Consider the following 16,119-nt stretch of genomic DNA (forward strand, 5'->3'; position numbering starts at 1 on the left):
ATTTTTATTTCTTTCACAAAATGATACAAGAACTACTTTTCAGTGCATTCTAGAATGACTCGGTTTATATTACAGCTAATTCTACATTTCTAGATCTCTAAGCACTTTTTATTTTATTTTATTTAGTGTGTTATTTAGCTTATATTTTATGTAATATATAAGTTTGTGCACTATATAAGTAAGTTAGTTTTTGTTTCAGTTTCTCTTGGCATAAGAACTTTTTAAACTAATTTTTATAATTTTTAACTAACTTTTTAAACTAGTTTTAACATTATCTTGTAGAGAAATAACCTTTACTCAACATATTTTACATTATTACCCTCATCTAATTTAGATTTGAGCCCAAGATATGGATTTTATTTTCTCCATTATTTGTTTCAGCCCCTAAGACTGTGTTGAAGCTTAACAGTAACTAAAGGTAAAAATGCCATCCTAAAATATAACCAATACTTAAATCTATGATTTCAATATTTTTAATTAAACATAGCAATTTCTGATACTGATAGAGAATAAAAGGAAGGCAAAAACCAAATATATTTCACATTTATAGCTTATAAACTTTTGGTTCACAATAGGCTGTCATTTACTTAATCTTTATATTAGTTGAAGAAGTTCAGAAACATTGCTCAGACATAGTACATTTGCTTTATTTACCTTGGATCCCGTACCTCTCAGAGACTCATTTCATACTATTTAACTAAGTTTTCCTTGGAAGAGTTGGCATGAAAAATAAAAAAAACAAAAAGAAGCAGCAGAAGTAGCAAGAGAAGGAGGAGAAAAAGAAAGAAAAGACTTCCAAGCCATAGACAGAAAGACAGAAAGACAAGCTGTTTCCTCTCTTTAAACATATTGTTTGCAGTTCGTACACAGACCAGAAAAAATACTTTATTGCTTTTGTCATTAATTTATAACCTTTGTTCTCAAACTTCTAATTTAGTTTTTGAATATATTCTTTCTCCTAAAAAGTATACTTTGAATTATTATTGAATTTCCCATCATACCCAAATAAATGGAATTTCATGATGAAATAATAGAAGCCAATTCAACCTGACTTCAGGTAACAAAACACAACCTACTCAGAACACAAAAATAATAACAAAACAGAAATAATTGCTACTGCTTATTGTCTGCTTATTAAATGTCAGGTTGTTTCTAAGAGTATATGCATAATGTGATCTATCTTTGCATCAACCTTGTAATCTAGGGGCATTTACTATCAATATTTCACACAGGAAATCAACAAACACTGCGGCACCAAGGTGTTACAGAGTTTTTCCAAAGTAGCCTAAAAAGTGGTGGATTTGGGTATCGAACATAATACCGGATTGCATGTTATGCAACCACTGTACAGACCGCATCTCCAAGACGGTGAGTATCTCCATAAGTTGTGTGTGTGTATCTGCAAGTGTGTATGGAGCAGGGGTGACTGTGTAATGGAATTAAATATTCTTTTGTAAAAGTATCTTTGTTTATGCTAATGAAAGTCAGTTCTCAAGCACTATACAGTAGAAAATACCAATATATCTATTTGTATCCCGGTATTTTGATTTGGAATAAGAGAACTATGACTTTCAAGGTTAAAATTGTGAAATAGAGTCAATTGAAATTCATAGCTTTATAATACTTTATAGCAGAATTTACTTTATAGCGATACTTTTAACAGATGATTCCTATATATGTTTTTCGGTGTATTGTATAAGGTGGATTTTTTAAAATGAATAAATCCACTAGACAAATATTTAGTTACTGCAAAAACTGTTGATATTATATATCTGTTAAGTTTCTTGATTTTTCTGTGCAATGTAAGTGGCACCCACAATTTCTGTACACTACTTAGGTTCACAGCTGGTTCATGTAAAATAAGCCATTTTGCAGTCCATCTGTTCTATGGAAGAGATTTGTAACAGTGTGGTTTGAACCAGTACTGGTTATCACTAGAGTTGCAGTTCCTAAATAGATTTCAAAAAATACTGATGTTCAGTTTCTACCTTTAGGTGCCAGTGAGATAACACCTGTCTAGACAGATGGTCTCTCGACTGTGAAACTAAAGACAGCTGAGAAGCAGAAAAAAAAATCAAGTTGGTGACTAGTGTAAAACCATTAGTATCTTGTGGAAACCTTTTAGTCCTGAAAAACAATTTCTAGTGAAGAGTTACGGGAAATATTTACACATGCTATGAATATGAGGTATAGAATATGTAACTGGAAAAAAAATGTCTATAAAAGATTAAAGGAAAGGGACCCGTTGTATTTAGAATTAATGGATCAGACAATATTTTCCTTTAAACATTCCAAGATTACAGCTTTCTTCCCTCAAAGAACAGCAGTTACTAGCAATTATTTTGCCACAAAGTCAGGTTAGGAAGATGTCATAGCGGAGAACTGATTTTATCCCTTTGCCCTGGCTGTCCCCTGTGGTGTCGGTGAGCCTGTCGTGAAGTCTTCAGCTCTTCAGGACTCGGGTGTTTCAGTCTATGTAAGTGGAAAGTTAGTTCTGGTTATCTCAAGGAAATAACGCAGATGTCCAACCTGTACTGCTCTGACTATACTGCCTTACACAGCATACTTTGTCAAATATGTCACTCCCCAGGATTACTACCTGCTTGTTCAGGAGTAATAACATATGCATGATGGAAATACATCTGTCTCAACCCAGTTTATAGGCCTAAAAATTCATCAGTAAATATTTTAATGATAAAAAATTGAACTTTCTATATTTCTCATGATGTACTACTGTCCACGTGACCAACTTACACTGTGATTGCAAATTATTGTGCCCCTTTATCCCCCTCACTCTCCCCCACCCACACCAACCCAATAAAAAAAATAGTATCCCATTTAGATGCCTATTTTCTTCAGAAACAATACAAGGATGTGAAGTAGTTTAAAAAAAGTTAACTCTCTTGATATTATTGAAGCTAATGAATGATAAATGTGTTATACAAGTCCCATACATACTGCTTAATTATTTACTTGGGAAAGACCTTTATTTCCCTTTCAGGTACCTAAAAGGGTATGCAAGGTACATAGAATTGTTTCATTTATAATAGAACCCAGACATGTCAGTTTACTACACTTAAAACGTAGATTTTTTCACCCAGAAAGTGTGTAATGAGTGTAATTCCCAAGAAATTATCTTTTAGTCTAATGTTATATTGGTTCTCAAAATTGTATCTCCTTCCTTTCCTGATTGCTCTTAATGTGCCAAATGACCTTTTACATTCAGCTATTACATAGGTTTCAACCCAAAGAGAAAGATATCATCCAAATTAAATTATAAATTAGTTTTCTTATATAGGTAAGGAGTTAGTATCTAAAAGACAGTTCTTATCACTAAGATTAAATAAGCACTTGCCCTGAAAATAATAACTTTTATTAAAAATTTGCCACTATTAATTACTGACTTAACTTTTCAAAAATAGATGTAAGCAAAGGTTTTAGTTAGGCATTCTAATATCAATTTACTCAGAGTAAATGTATTTTTCTCAAATGTATTTTTAACAACTTCAAATATTAAGAAATTTATTATCTGTGTAGATACACAGACACTATAGAGTGTATTATCTATGGTATGTTACTATTAACTTGATTTCAAATCTATGCAACTGTCCTAGAAAAAGTTCCCTATGATCTTGTCTAGACTTAAACATTTATAACAGTGTATAGGTAAATGGAATATGTTCTATCTTAAATATTACTTTTATGTATTAAGCTAGTGATACTACAGAAATTTTACAATCATTTGGTTTTGCTCCATTTTTTCCCTTTCTAGTGGAACACATATGATCTCCAATCTATCTCACTTTGTTTCTACATTGCCTCAGAGTCAATGACTTTGACAAATTTTTATTCCATCCTAAGACTAAAAAATAATTAGAGTGTATGTGCTAAGGGTACTGCATTAAAATACAGAAGATTGGATAAGCATTGGATATACCAATGGTTCCCTCTGCACATTTCTCTGAATCAATTCTATGGATTATCAAAAACTGAAGTGAATATAGGTTGTTTGAAGGATAATATCTTTAAATGAAGAAGCTATACTTGAAAATAAACAGGATGTAGTGATATTTAATGAAGTAAAGTATGATATGTGCATCACAAGAAATATAATTGGGTTTTAAATTTCTAATAATTCCACAGTACATTTTCCCTAACTAAATTTCTAAACTAAGAATTGCAGTGCTTTTGAAACAGTCTTAAAAGCACTAACTGTAAAATATATCAGAAAGGAAACTAAAGTTGACCATACAATAAACTTAGGTCTAATGCATAGCCTATTCAAGCATTATGACAATGAGAAATATCTTACAAACCATTTACATTTACTCACTTGATTGAGTTTTAAATGTCTTGACTAAAAAAAAATGGATTGAATTATTTCTGAGGGAGAAAAAAGAAGTCTAATAATACTTTAATCCCAATGAAGAAGACTTGAAGAAGAAAAAAACAACTGGATTCTAATACCAGACCTGAAACTTAGGGCAGGTCACTAAAAGAGCTATGTATTTCACCACTTGATTTTCCTATCTTGAGAGATTACTCTAGAGATCAAGTGAAGTAAAGCCTATGAAGATATTTTGAAAGCTATACAATACTACACAACATTGTGGTATTATTGTATTCTGAATTTTCTAGATAAAAGGGAATGCTTTTATGAATATTCTTCCCAACTTGAATACTAATTTTAAATGATTGATTAGATTCATGATTCTTATCCACTGAATTTTTCCTAAAATAGAAGATTTGTCACCAAAATCATATTGCTGCTTTCATCACCAATGCATTTATTAAAACCAAGAGTAATTGCATAGAAATGAATAAATTTTATTCTAAATTAGGCATTTGTACTCATTCTAATAGGTTTTTATCTAAAACCAATTGTTTTTCAAAGCCAATGAACTTTAATGTATATTAAAATATTTCTATCAATTATTTTCACAGTTGGATATATTTATTTAACCAGTAGATATTTTTCAAAGGAACATAAGCATTTCCACTTAAGTTATTGCAAGTTGTTAATTCAACTAAAACATTCCTGTTTAACCATTCATGTAAGTTAAAGGCAATTTAAATATTGATGTTATCCAAATAAAATTGAATGAATATCATTATATCATTTTTAGAACAATTGCACTTAAGTAGAATAGATGAAAAATAAATGAGATGTTTATATAATGGACTGTAAATACTTACATGTTTGAAAAAAGCATACCATATCTCTCAATGAAACTTATTTTTGTCACTCTAGTGAACTAATAGTTCACAGCTCTTAACTGCTTTAAGTCCAAAATCCTTAGCCAGTCATACAAAATCTTTATTCAAACTATAGTTCCAACTTAATTTGTCAATCTGCCCCCGGTATCCTTTTATACAACCAAAACAGTATGCATCTCAAATTCCGCCACTATGCAGGCACATACATTTCTTAATTTACTGCATCCTACTGAACTACTGCAATGCTAATATACTTTTATGTCACATGTCTATGTCCTACTCCTACCTTCACGGTAGTTTTCTGCTCTACTCTTTCTCAATTGACATTCCACTAATCAGTCAAGGTCCACAACAAAGGCTAGTCTTATCTAATGTCTCAGATACAATGAATACTCTCTACAAAAATTAAACCTGATTACATTATCATTAGTTGGATACATCTATCTTTTCTTTACATTTTATATTCTTAAGGAGAGAATACATAAACTCTCCTTTACAGAGGCAAGAATAAAGGATTGACTACAGATTGCTGGGGGAGCAGGAAAAGTGAAAGTGGGGACACAAAATAACCACTATGCACTGGGTAAAACATTTTCGGTAATACATTTAGGTTAAGAATGTGCTTGGCTGTAGAGACTACCTATGACACAAAGTGAAAAATATGCTTAAACAATGTATTTTTACTAGCCATGAATCTCCTTTCTCATGCTGACAACTGTTATGCTCCACACAACTTTAATGTTCTAATATCAGGAGGATCTTTGCTATCCAAAAAGGAGAAGACTGGAAAAAGAAAAACTTGTAATTTTCCACCTACCCATGACTACCTTGCTATGAGACATATACCTCGTTTCCACAAGCAGCCACATTCCTCTGCCGTTAATAATGCTGACACTAGTGTTCTTTTTCTTGTGTAATTTTTTTTCTTTTTTTTTTGTCATGGCTGTTTTTTGTCATGTTTGCAACATGCTTAAGCTGTTTAATCTTTTAAAGATATTATATTTCTGTCCTCAACAGAGAAGTGCTTTTATCATTAGGATTTTATTTCTATTTTAAATGATTTGTTGTTGGTCAGAACTGGCTTCTCTGATACCAAGAAGGGTCATTAATTAATTAATTAATTAATTAATTAAGACCTTCAGTATATCTAGATACATTTCAAAAGTCTAGGTTCTTGATGTTAAGATTTCCTAATTGCTTACAATTAGAATTTCAAGCTCCCTCAGACTGGATCAACTGTTTAGATACATGTTAATTTCAATTATACATGGATAGTACTAGTAACAGTAATGATATATTAATGAGATTAACTAATAATGCATTATATTGACAATTTATGATTATTACTGTAATTCTTATGCTAGTTATAGATATTAATGATCAAAAATCACTTATCCCTGTAGTGTATTCAATAGATCATGACAACAGACACAGACTCTTAATGGGAGAAGGGCACATTTGGAATTGTATTGTTTAAGACAAATAGTGTATAGATAGTATCTAAATGCGCACAAACCATTAATGTCAGAAATCTGTCCACTAAATTTTATTAGGTCATATTTTCTATATCAATTTGTTATTTCAAGATAATTTACAATGCATTAAATACTTATATGAATGTAAGTGATTAAAGTTGGCCCTTAATAATGAAAACCATGGGGTACAGTAGAAAGGGCATTGATTAGAAAATCCAACGTTAGGTTAAGTTATTAGATTCTTTGAGCCTCAGGTTCACTATAAAGATACTTGTCCTTGCCCTAATTTGCATTTCCTTAACTTGCTTCACTTGGGAACATAAAATGAAAGTATTTTATACTGACAAAATTTAGAGTGCTATAAAATCAGTGGTTGTTACTACAAACTCTCTCTACTTTAGTCACTGTTAATTTCACAAAAGAACTCTTTTTGACACTGCCTTTCTGTTTTCATATTTGTCAACTTCTTGGTTTCAACTGCTATTTCTGACCCCTGTACTGTAAAGTTAGCTGGCATTAGCTTACACCAGGTAATGAAAAGTAGGTCACATTAAAGAGGAAAAAAAAAAGTCAGTGTTAAGTGAGTAGTTACATGTTGACAATCAAAATCAAAAGGAATCAAACAAATGAAACAAACAAAAAGCAAGAGCAACACATTTTCAATCTTCTGATGCATTTTCCAGTACACAGTAGAGACTGCCTCATTTGACTGATGCTTTTCCTTCAATCATCCAGACCATTGCCTAATAGCTTGCAACAGGGATTATAAAGGAATATCCTTAAAGTTTAAAATCCACTTTTATTTTTACTATTAATTATTAAAACTAACATCAAAAATAACCATGTCTTAGTAGAATTAAATCTGATTTTGCTTTCATCCATGTAAACTAAGTTTAAATTAAAGTTGTTTTTTAACACTCTTCTACAGCACTAAAATCAATATATAATGTTCCTAAGGTTCCAACTGTATTTTTGTTCTCATTCAACTGCTATTTATTATGTATCTCAGAATAAAATTATACACATTTTATTTACCTTAAAATTCTAAATGTAAAAAATTTTTTAATGAAAATTGGAAGAAGCATTTTTTCAAAATAAGTCATTTTTTATAAAATATTAATTGTAAGACATAATAACAAAAATTATTTAATATACCAGAAAATACAAAACATATAAAGAACAACATAAAATAACCTAATAACACCTGCCCCTAGAGATAACCACCATTATCATCTGATTTTAAGTACTTTTTTACACATAAATACAAATACATCCAGAAAAAAATGAAACCATGCTCTTTTACAATATGCTTACTTTACTCAAAATAATCATAGGCAACTTCCGTATTTGTAAATGTAGGTATCATTTTAATCACTTCATGGTATTTCATACTTAGGCTGTATCAAAATTTATTTAACCAGTTAACAAATTAATGGGTATATAAAGATTTATTCTTTTATTTTCAAATATTGTAAGCTTTGATTCAATTAACTTACCTGCACATACATTTTTTTTAATTGGCCTATCTTAAATAATATGCTATAAATGGACTTGATCAAAATTGATTTTGAAATCTTTAATTTGTAATGTGAAAAGTATTTTATTTTGATAACATGTATTCATAAATTTGAGAAACTAAAGAAGCTTATTCATACTAAAAGATATATTAACTCCAGTTTTCATATATAAATCAGGTATTTAGTTGACATACAGAATACTTTGGTACTAAATCTTCTCATCTATTTCAAGTTGAACTTTATTTCCAAACTACTTACTAGACGTCATAGGACTTTTACATTTTAATCTGAACTGGATGGACTACCTCATAGCCTTTCTCATATAAACTCTAAAATAAGTAATATGGATATTACTTTTAAAAATTATACATCAAATAATGAAGTCATGCAAGAGTTATGCTTTTTCATTCACCACTTTTTTTGTTAAAAATAAAAAATTCTTATGTACTTGCTCCACTTTGAGCTGATGAAACTCGAAAAGAAAAAACTATTACTGATACACTATTTAATATGTTGCAGGAATATTATACTTTATAAGTGTTACTATATTTAATCTTAATAAAAGTATTATGATTTGGACAATAGCTTAAACATATTGAGACTTAATTTTTAAACTGACCAAGATCACGAAGCTAGTTGTGTTAGTCATGTGCCTCTTTCTTCTCTTATCTATCCTCTGTCCTTCCTCTGCTCTGCACTGTGTCACATAAGGCTGATTTCTGCAAACCACCTCTTGTTCTGTTTCCAACTGGCTTGTAGCCATTGAGATGTCTGGCAGGTACTTGGAAGGTGAAAACGAAAGCAGCAACAGCCAAGGTGAGGTTTCCTCTGCTCTGAGCAGCATTTCTATAAGATGATCTATCTCATCCGTGATTTCAACTCCCGCCTTGGTGGATGCAGCTACCAAAAGGCAACCCCACTCTGGTTTCAGTTCCTACTAGATGGCCCTTCTCCTGGACTCTGTAACATCCCTTACATCTCTGATGCTCCCACCTTGGGATGGTAATATTCATAATCTATGAATTTCTCAGTTCCTCCTGATTCCTTTTTCATTTCAGGTTTTCTAACGACTGCGTCACTGGATCCCATTATTAAATAGGTATTATAGAATTATTTGACAAGGATATTATTTTCCTGATTAGACCCAATAGTGAAGGTGGTAATGAAATCCAGGCCTGTCTGAACCTGAATCTTGCAGTCTTTCCAGTTTATTATGCAGGAATTCCTATGTAGCTTCTCATCATAGAGCAAACTGGAAAGTGGCTAAAGTAATAGCAATAGGACCAAAGTGGAAGGGATTATTTATTTTTAATTCTTTAGCATAGAATGGTAGACACATGTAGAATACACAACTTTACCTCTTTATCATTTCCTTTACTTTAGACCTTTCAGTTTCATTTCCTACATTTTATTTAAGGCCAGGAATCTCAGGGACACAGAGCTTTGTCTGGTCAGAGGGGTATATTAGAAATTATTTTCCTGACAGTAACAAGGAGTTAGTTTGTCCTTTGATACCTTTTTCGGGCTATAATTTTTCTCTGTTCCATAGAGCTAAAACCGTTTAATACACAGGTTGTTTACATACACCTGCATAGGTATAAGGGGTTTGTGGGTTCTGCTGTTTGTTGTTTGTTTGGCTGTCTTCAAATAGAACAGGAAAAAAAATCTGATATGCAAATAATCACAATGGTTAAAAACATTTATTGAAGACCTATTTTACCCCACAGAATGAGACTCCAGTGAGTTAACAAACATGATCTCTCAAGCAGTACTATAGGAGCCATGTTCCACATTCATAGTAGTAAATGTCTATCAATTCAGTAAATGGATGGATAGGGAAATTTGAAAAACTGGCATTTAAAAATTATCATCAAGCACCTAGGAAACGGATAATGTAAGCAAATACATATTGTGCCAAATGTCAAACTGGCCCAGATCACCTCATGATAACTTACTTCACTTAATGTTTAATGGTAAGTAATCTTTCTTTAGAAACTACAAAAAGAGCCTCAGCAAATTAAAAAAGATTGAAATTCTTTTTTCAATCTTGAAAAATCATGAGATAATATTAAGAATCTTCAATGGCTAAAAGCACAGACTTGGGATCTCTGCTTGTCTGTCATTCAGTAGCGATGAAATGCCAGGCAAGCTGCAGAAGCACTCTATGCCTGTTTCCTCATCTAAACAAGGAAGACAATGATGAATCTTATTTTATAGGATTAAAGGGCTAAATGAAGATTTATGAATTGACCTATGTAAAGTGCTTATATTTATATAAGGTGACCTATATAAAAGTGCCTGTGAGGTACTATGTAAGCATTATTAAAAGAGTTTTTTGCAATGTCTAATAAAAGCTGGTAGGTTATCTGCTATAATACATAGTTGTTAATTTATGTTTGTAGATTATGTGCAGAAATTACATTTAGTTTTGTATTGCTCTCATCATTGAAACTACAGGTTTTAAAACAATAACCCACCATGTTAAATATAACTTCCATTTCTTCTAATGAATTTATCACTATTGCATGAGATAATTTTAAGAATTTTCAGTGACTTAAATTGATTTTCTCAAAGAACCAGCTCTTGGTTTCATCAATTCTCTCTATTGTTTTATCCTTCTTAACATTATTTATTTCTTCTCTGATCTTTACTACATCCCTCCTTTTACTGACTTTGGGCTTTATTTGTTCTTCTTTTTCCAGTTTCAATAATTGTGAATTTAGACTGTTGATTTGGGATTGTTCTTCCTTTAAGTAGGCCTGAATTGCTATATACTGTCCTCTTAGAACTGCCATCATTGTGTCTCACAGAATTTGGAGAGTTGAGCTGTTGATTTCATTTGTCTCCACATATTGCTTGATCACTGTTTTAATTCAGTCATTGATCCACTAATTATTTAGGACCATGTTGCTAATGTGTTTGTGAGCCTCTGTATTTTCTTTGTACAATTTATTTCTAGTTTCATAATTTTGTGATCTGAGAAGTTGGTTGGTAGAATTTCAATCTTTTTTAATTTGCTGTGGCTCTTTTTGTGGACTAGTATGTGATCTCTTCTGGAAAATGTTCCATGTGCATTTGAGAAGAATGTGTATCCTGCTGCTTTTGGGTGGAGACTTCTGTAGATGTCTGTTAGGTTCATATGTCCTAGTGTGTTGTTCAGTGCCTCTGTCTCCTTACTTATTTTGTCTGGTTGATATGTTCTTTAGAGTGAGTGGTGTGTTGAAGTCTCCTAAAATGAATGCATTGCATTCTATTTCCACCTTTAATTCTGCTGTTATTTGTTGTACATTTTCAGGTGGCCCTATGTTGGGAGCATAGAAATTTATAATGATTATATCCTCTTGTTCAATTGACCCATTTATCATTATATAATGTCCTTCTTTGTCTCTTGTTACTTTCTTCATTTTGAAGTCTATTTTATCTGATACAAGTATTACAACTCCTGCTTTTTTCTCCCTATTGTTTGCATGGAGTATCTTTTTCTATCCCTTCACTTTTATTCTGTGTATGTCTTTGAGTTTGAAGTGAGTCTCTTACAAGCAGCATATAGATGGGTACTGCTTTTTTATCCATTCGGTAACACTACATCTTTTTATTGGTGCATTTAGTCCATTTACACTTGAAGTGATTATCAATAGATATGTACTTATTGCCAATGTAGGCTTTGAATTCGTCATTACCAAAGGTTCAAGGGCAGCTTCTTTACTATCTAGCAGTCTACCTTAACACTTATTATGCTGTTATAAACACAATCTGAAGATTCTTCCCCTCCTTCTTCTTCTTCCTCCTAGTCTCTGTATATGTTAGGTGTGATATTCTCTACTCTTTGTGTACCCCTTGGCTGACTGTGGGAAGCTGATTTAATTTTGCATTTGGTTAGTATTTAATTGGTCTACTCCCTTTCTGTGGCTTTATTTTCTCTGGTTACAACTATTTAGCCTTAGGTACACTTCCTTCTAGAGCAGTCCCTTTAAAATACACTGTAGAGATGGTTTGTGGGAGGTAAATTCCCTTAACTTTTGAATATCTGCTAATTGTTTAATCCCTCCTTCAAATTCAAATGGTAATCTTACCAAGTAGAGTATTCTTGGTTTGAAGTCTTTCTGCTTCATTGCATTAAATATATCATGCCACTACCTTCTGGCCTGTAAGGTTTCTGCTGAGAAGTCAGATGATAGCCTGATGGGTTTTCCTTCATACATGATCTTTTTTCTTTCTCGGGATGCTTTTAACACTCTCTCCTTGTCTTTGATCTTTGCCATTTTAATTATTATATGTCTTAGTGTTGTTTTCCTTGGGTCCCTTGTGTTGCATGATCTGTGGACTTCCATGGCCTGAGAGACTATTTCCTGCCCCAGATAGAGGGAGTTTTCAGTAATTATTTCTTCAAAGACACTTTCTATCCCTTTTTCTCTCTCTTCTTCTGGTAACCCTATAATGAAAATATTGTTCCATTTGGATTGGTAACACAGTTCTCTTAATATTCCTTCAACCATACAGATCCTTTTTTCTCTCTCTGCCTCAGCTTCTCTATATTCCTGTTCGCGTTTGTCTGCCATGAGAACAAAGCACATTTTGTGCTTCCCCATTCCCGTGCCTGTCTCTGCTGTCTCTGCCAGTTAACTGTGCACAGGGAGCAGCCTCTGGGTTGATCCCCTAAGCTGGCATGGGCAGGGCAGCACTTGGAACGATCTAGAGCGATGGCTGGGGTTGCAGGCAAATGGCACATGTGTCCGCTCTGAGGACAAAGCCTTTTCATGATTCCTGGTCTCCGAGCCTGTCTCCACTGCCTATACCGGTTAACTACAAACATTGAGCAGCCTCTGCGTCCCCTAAGCTGCAATGGGTGTGGAAGCCCTCAGGATGGCCTAGGGCAATGGCGGGAATCACAGTCAAGTGGCACAGGTTCTGCCAGGAGGACAAATTCCTTTCATATTTCCTGACCACCGTGCCTGTCTCACCTGTCTGGGCTGGTCAGCTGCGTGCAGGGAGAAGCCTTTGCATTAAGCTGTGTAGTTGCTATAGGCGGGACTACCCTCCAGCTGGTCTGCAGCAATGGCGTGGACAGTGGGTTTTTGCACAGGTGCCGGCAGTAAGGAAGGAGTGGCAGGCTGCTTATCAGGGTGAGGGACCTCGGGTCTGCGTTGCCAACCAGTGGAATGGAGCACCTTAAGCTCCTGAAATTTCCCAACCTTCTGGGCTGAGTGTGTCCAGCCAATTTTGTCCACCTGTTCCTTCTCCTAAACCTGTGCCCCTTTAGCAGCCTCCTGACTGTTGGGAAATCTTTAAAAGTGCCTGCTTTTCTTTTGTCCCAGGGCAGCAAGTTGTAGGAACCTGTTTTCAGTCTTAGTCTCTGATATTAGAGGGGTTTTCAGCCCCTCTAATGTCCAGAGCACCATGAAGTATGGGTCTGTGCTCCTGGGGTAGATTTCTAGGGCTGGTTATTTACCAGTCCTGTGCTTCCACTCCCTCCCTGCTCTGATTCTCTTCCTACTGCTGCTGAGCTGGAGCTGGGAAGAGTGCTCACATCCCTCCAAGTCGTGGCTTTTTTACTTTACCCTTTTCCATGAGATGTTCACTTCTGCCACATGTAGACTGGCTGGTGCCTTCTTATTTCTGGTCACTCTTCCAGTAATAGTTGTATATGCTGTATTTTCAAAATGTGGGAGGAGAGTTCCACCACACTTTTCATGCCGCCATCTTTTTTCCTCCTCCAGTGAGTTAAACTGATATAAATAGTATTAAAATCTTTAATCCAATTTTTAGAATAACATTTTTATGTTAATTTATTTTCATAAGTGTCTACCCAAGAGATTAATAACTGTATCTTGTATTTTTGCTCACTAATACTAAGCTCTGAAACTGAAATGGGGGTACAAAATTAATAAGCACTTATTTACTTACCTCAGTGAACATTTAAAAATTAGAAAAAATGTTTTAATGATGAGATGTGACTAAATTCAGGGTCTTGTTACTGTTTCTTCCTCACCCCTTTCTATCCTGATACAGTGCTTTCTTGATTTTCACACTAGTTCTCATCTTTTGGATCCTCATCCTTGTTATCCTTGACTCTTCTGAGTGGCCTCAATGTACAATTATTATACACATTTACTTCTCTTTCATCAAGAGCCTCTCTTTTCTACTGCTCCTGGGACAGCAAGCTGCTATTGCATTTCTCCCACCTTCTGCATTTCATTACCCTTTGTTGAACTTTTATTACAAGCTGAGTTCTTCTGACAAATCAGCATTTCTTTCCAAGTTTCACATGTTCTTTTTATTTTTCTTTTGTTCACCTAAAGGAAAAACCTCAGGCTTTCACTTGCTCCTAAGGATCACAACCTTGATTTAAGGCTATAAGAACAATTTCTTAAACAGGTCGTACACTTAGATACTAAACTAGTGTTTCCCCAGTCTCCTGCAGACACATCTACCAATCAATGTAATGGTAATTATTACTTTCTGAAACACTCTGTCTCACTGGCATTACCAATACATATGAGGACACACATAAAGTGTGTTGTAGATGCATACAGGAGAGACACTAAATCCAATGTGAAGCATGCAAAGTGAATTGTGGATGCATACAGGAGAGACACTAAATCCAATGTGAAGCATATTTATGTGAGGGTATGTTAAAAGGTATCTGAAAGAGGTGAAGCTGTTGCACCTGAGCCAAGAGTTGTATCTTCCCTACCATCTGCTCTCAGGACCTCGCCTTCAAAAAACTATTCACATCATCCACACAGTTTTAGGTGAAAAGGAAGTAACAAGAGTGGACTGGGTACAAACTGTATGGAATTCCATGCAAAACTAAAATGTGGGACTACTAGTACAAAAATTATTAATAATTTTAAGGCAGTGGCAACATAGCATTGAACCATGTACTGGAACCTTCCAAGCAGGGAGCCCTGTGTACCTCACCAATGGCATACCCATAACCATCTCTGGTCAAGAGAAAAAATAAATCTCAAGAAAATTAAAAATCTTCTATTCCATTTTATATTACAAAATTCCTTGTCATTTTTCAGCCAAGGGTAACAGATATAACTGCAGTACCTTTTAAAACTTAGAGCTTGCACTGAATTGAATTTACTTCTGCTAATACTTATGGAGCATTTACTTTGTATAGGAGACCAAACTTTTTAATGGAAATGAAAAAGGTATACTTGGGCCCTAAAAGAGATCAGAGTACTAGGGAGATAATTGTATACACCCACCTGAAATAAACACTGGACTGTGGGAAATGCTGTAATAGAGCAATGGATATCAGGTGTCTTACACAGTACTCCTCAAGTCTGGTTTACACACGAATCTCAGTGTCCTGCACTGTATCTTGTTGTATCTTGTTGTGGGGAAGTTGGAGTTCCTATGACCAGGATCCTCACTGAACTTAAACCACCTGATGATGTAACTGGCCTGTTGCTGGGCTGCCACTTCCACACCTGTAGGCAATAAGCTATTATTGCTCTATATAGAGAACTCAGCCCAGTGCTCTGGGTCAAGGCAGAGATGCTAGTGCTCGACCTACCGCCAGAGAACCCATTCACCCCAAAGAATGTTTTGCTGTCAATTTCTTTGCTAACACTGAATCCACAGCGAACTTGCCCGGGACTGAAACCCATTGGCAAGACAATTGGTGAAAGTCGGCAGGGTTCACTGTTGACCAAGGAAAAAGATAGGCTGCCCTTATGGGAGGGGTGCTTCAGCAGGCTGCCCCTGTGAATGGGGAAACAGTGGATCATCCCCCAATGGGCATGTGGTCTGAGGTGGCTTGCCTCCTAGAGGACTAGGCCCCACGCCAGGACTGGAGGCAAGTGGAGGTGACACTCAAGGCAGTAGGGGTGGCTCTAGACACAATAAGCAGATCCTTTAAGAAGCAGAGTGCCCGTGAGGCAGCGGGGACTTGTTGG

The 16,119-nt window shown here is 34.6% G+C and overlaps 1 protein-coding gene across 2 annotated transcripts in view; it reads right to left on the reverse strand.

The window, feature by feature from the left end:
* Positions 1–16,119, reverse strand: part of CNTN5 (contactin 5) — a 1,232,567-nt gene that overhangs the window by 1,116,713 nt on the left and 99,735 nt on the right. The window lies entirely within an intron of this gene.

Source organism: Manis javanica, chromosome 6 (genome assembly GCF_040802235.1).
Source record: "Manis javanica isolate MJ-LG chromosome 6, MJ_LKY, whole genome shotgun sequence".
Classification (NCBI taxonomy): domain Eukaryota; kingdom Metazoa; phylum Chordata; class Mammalia; order Pholidota; family Manidae; genus Manis; species Manis javanica.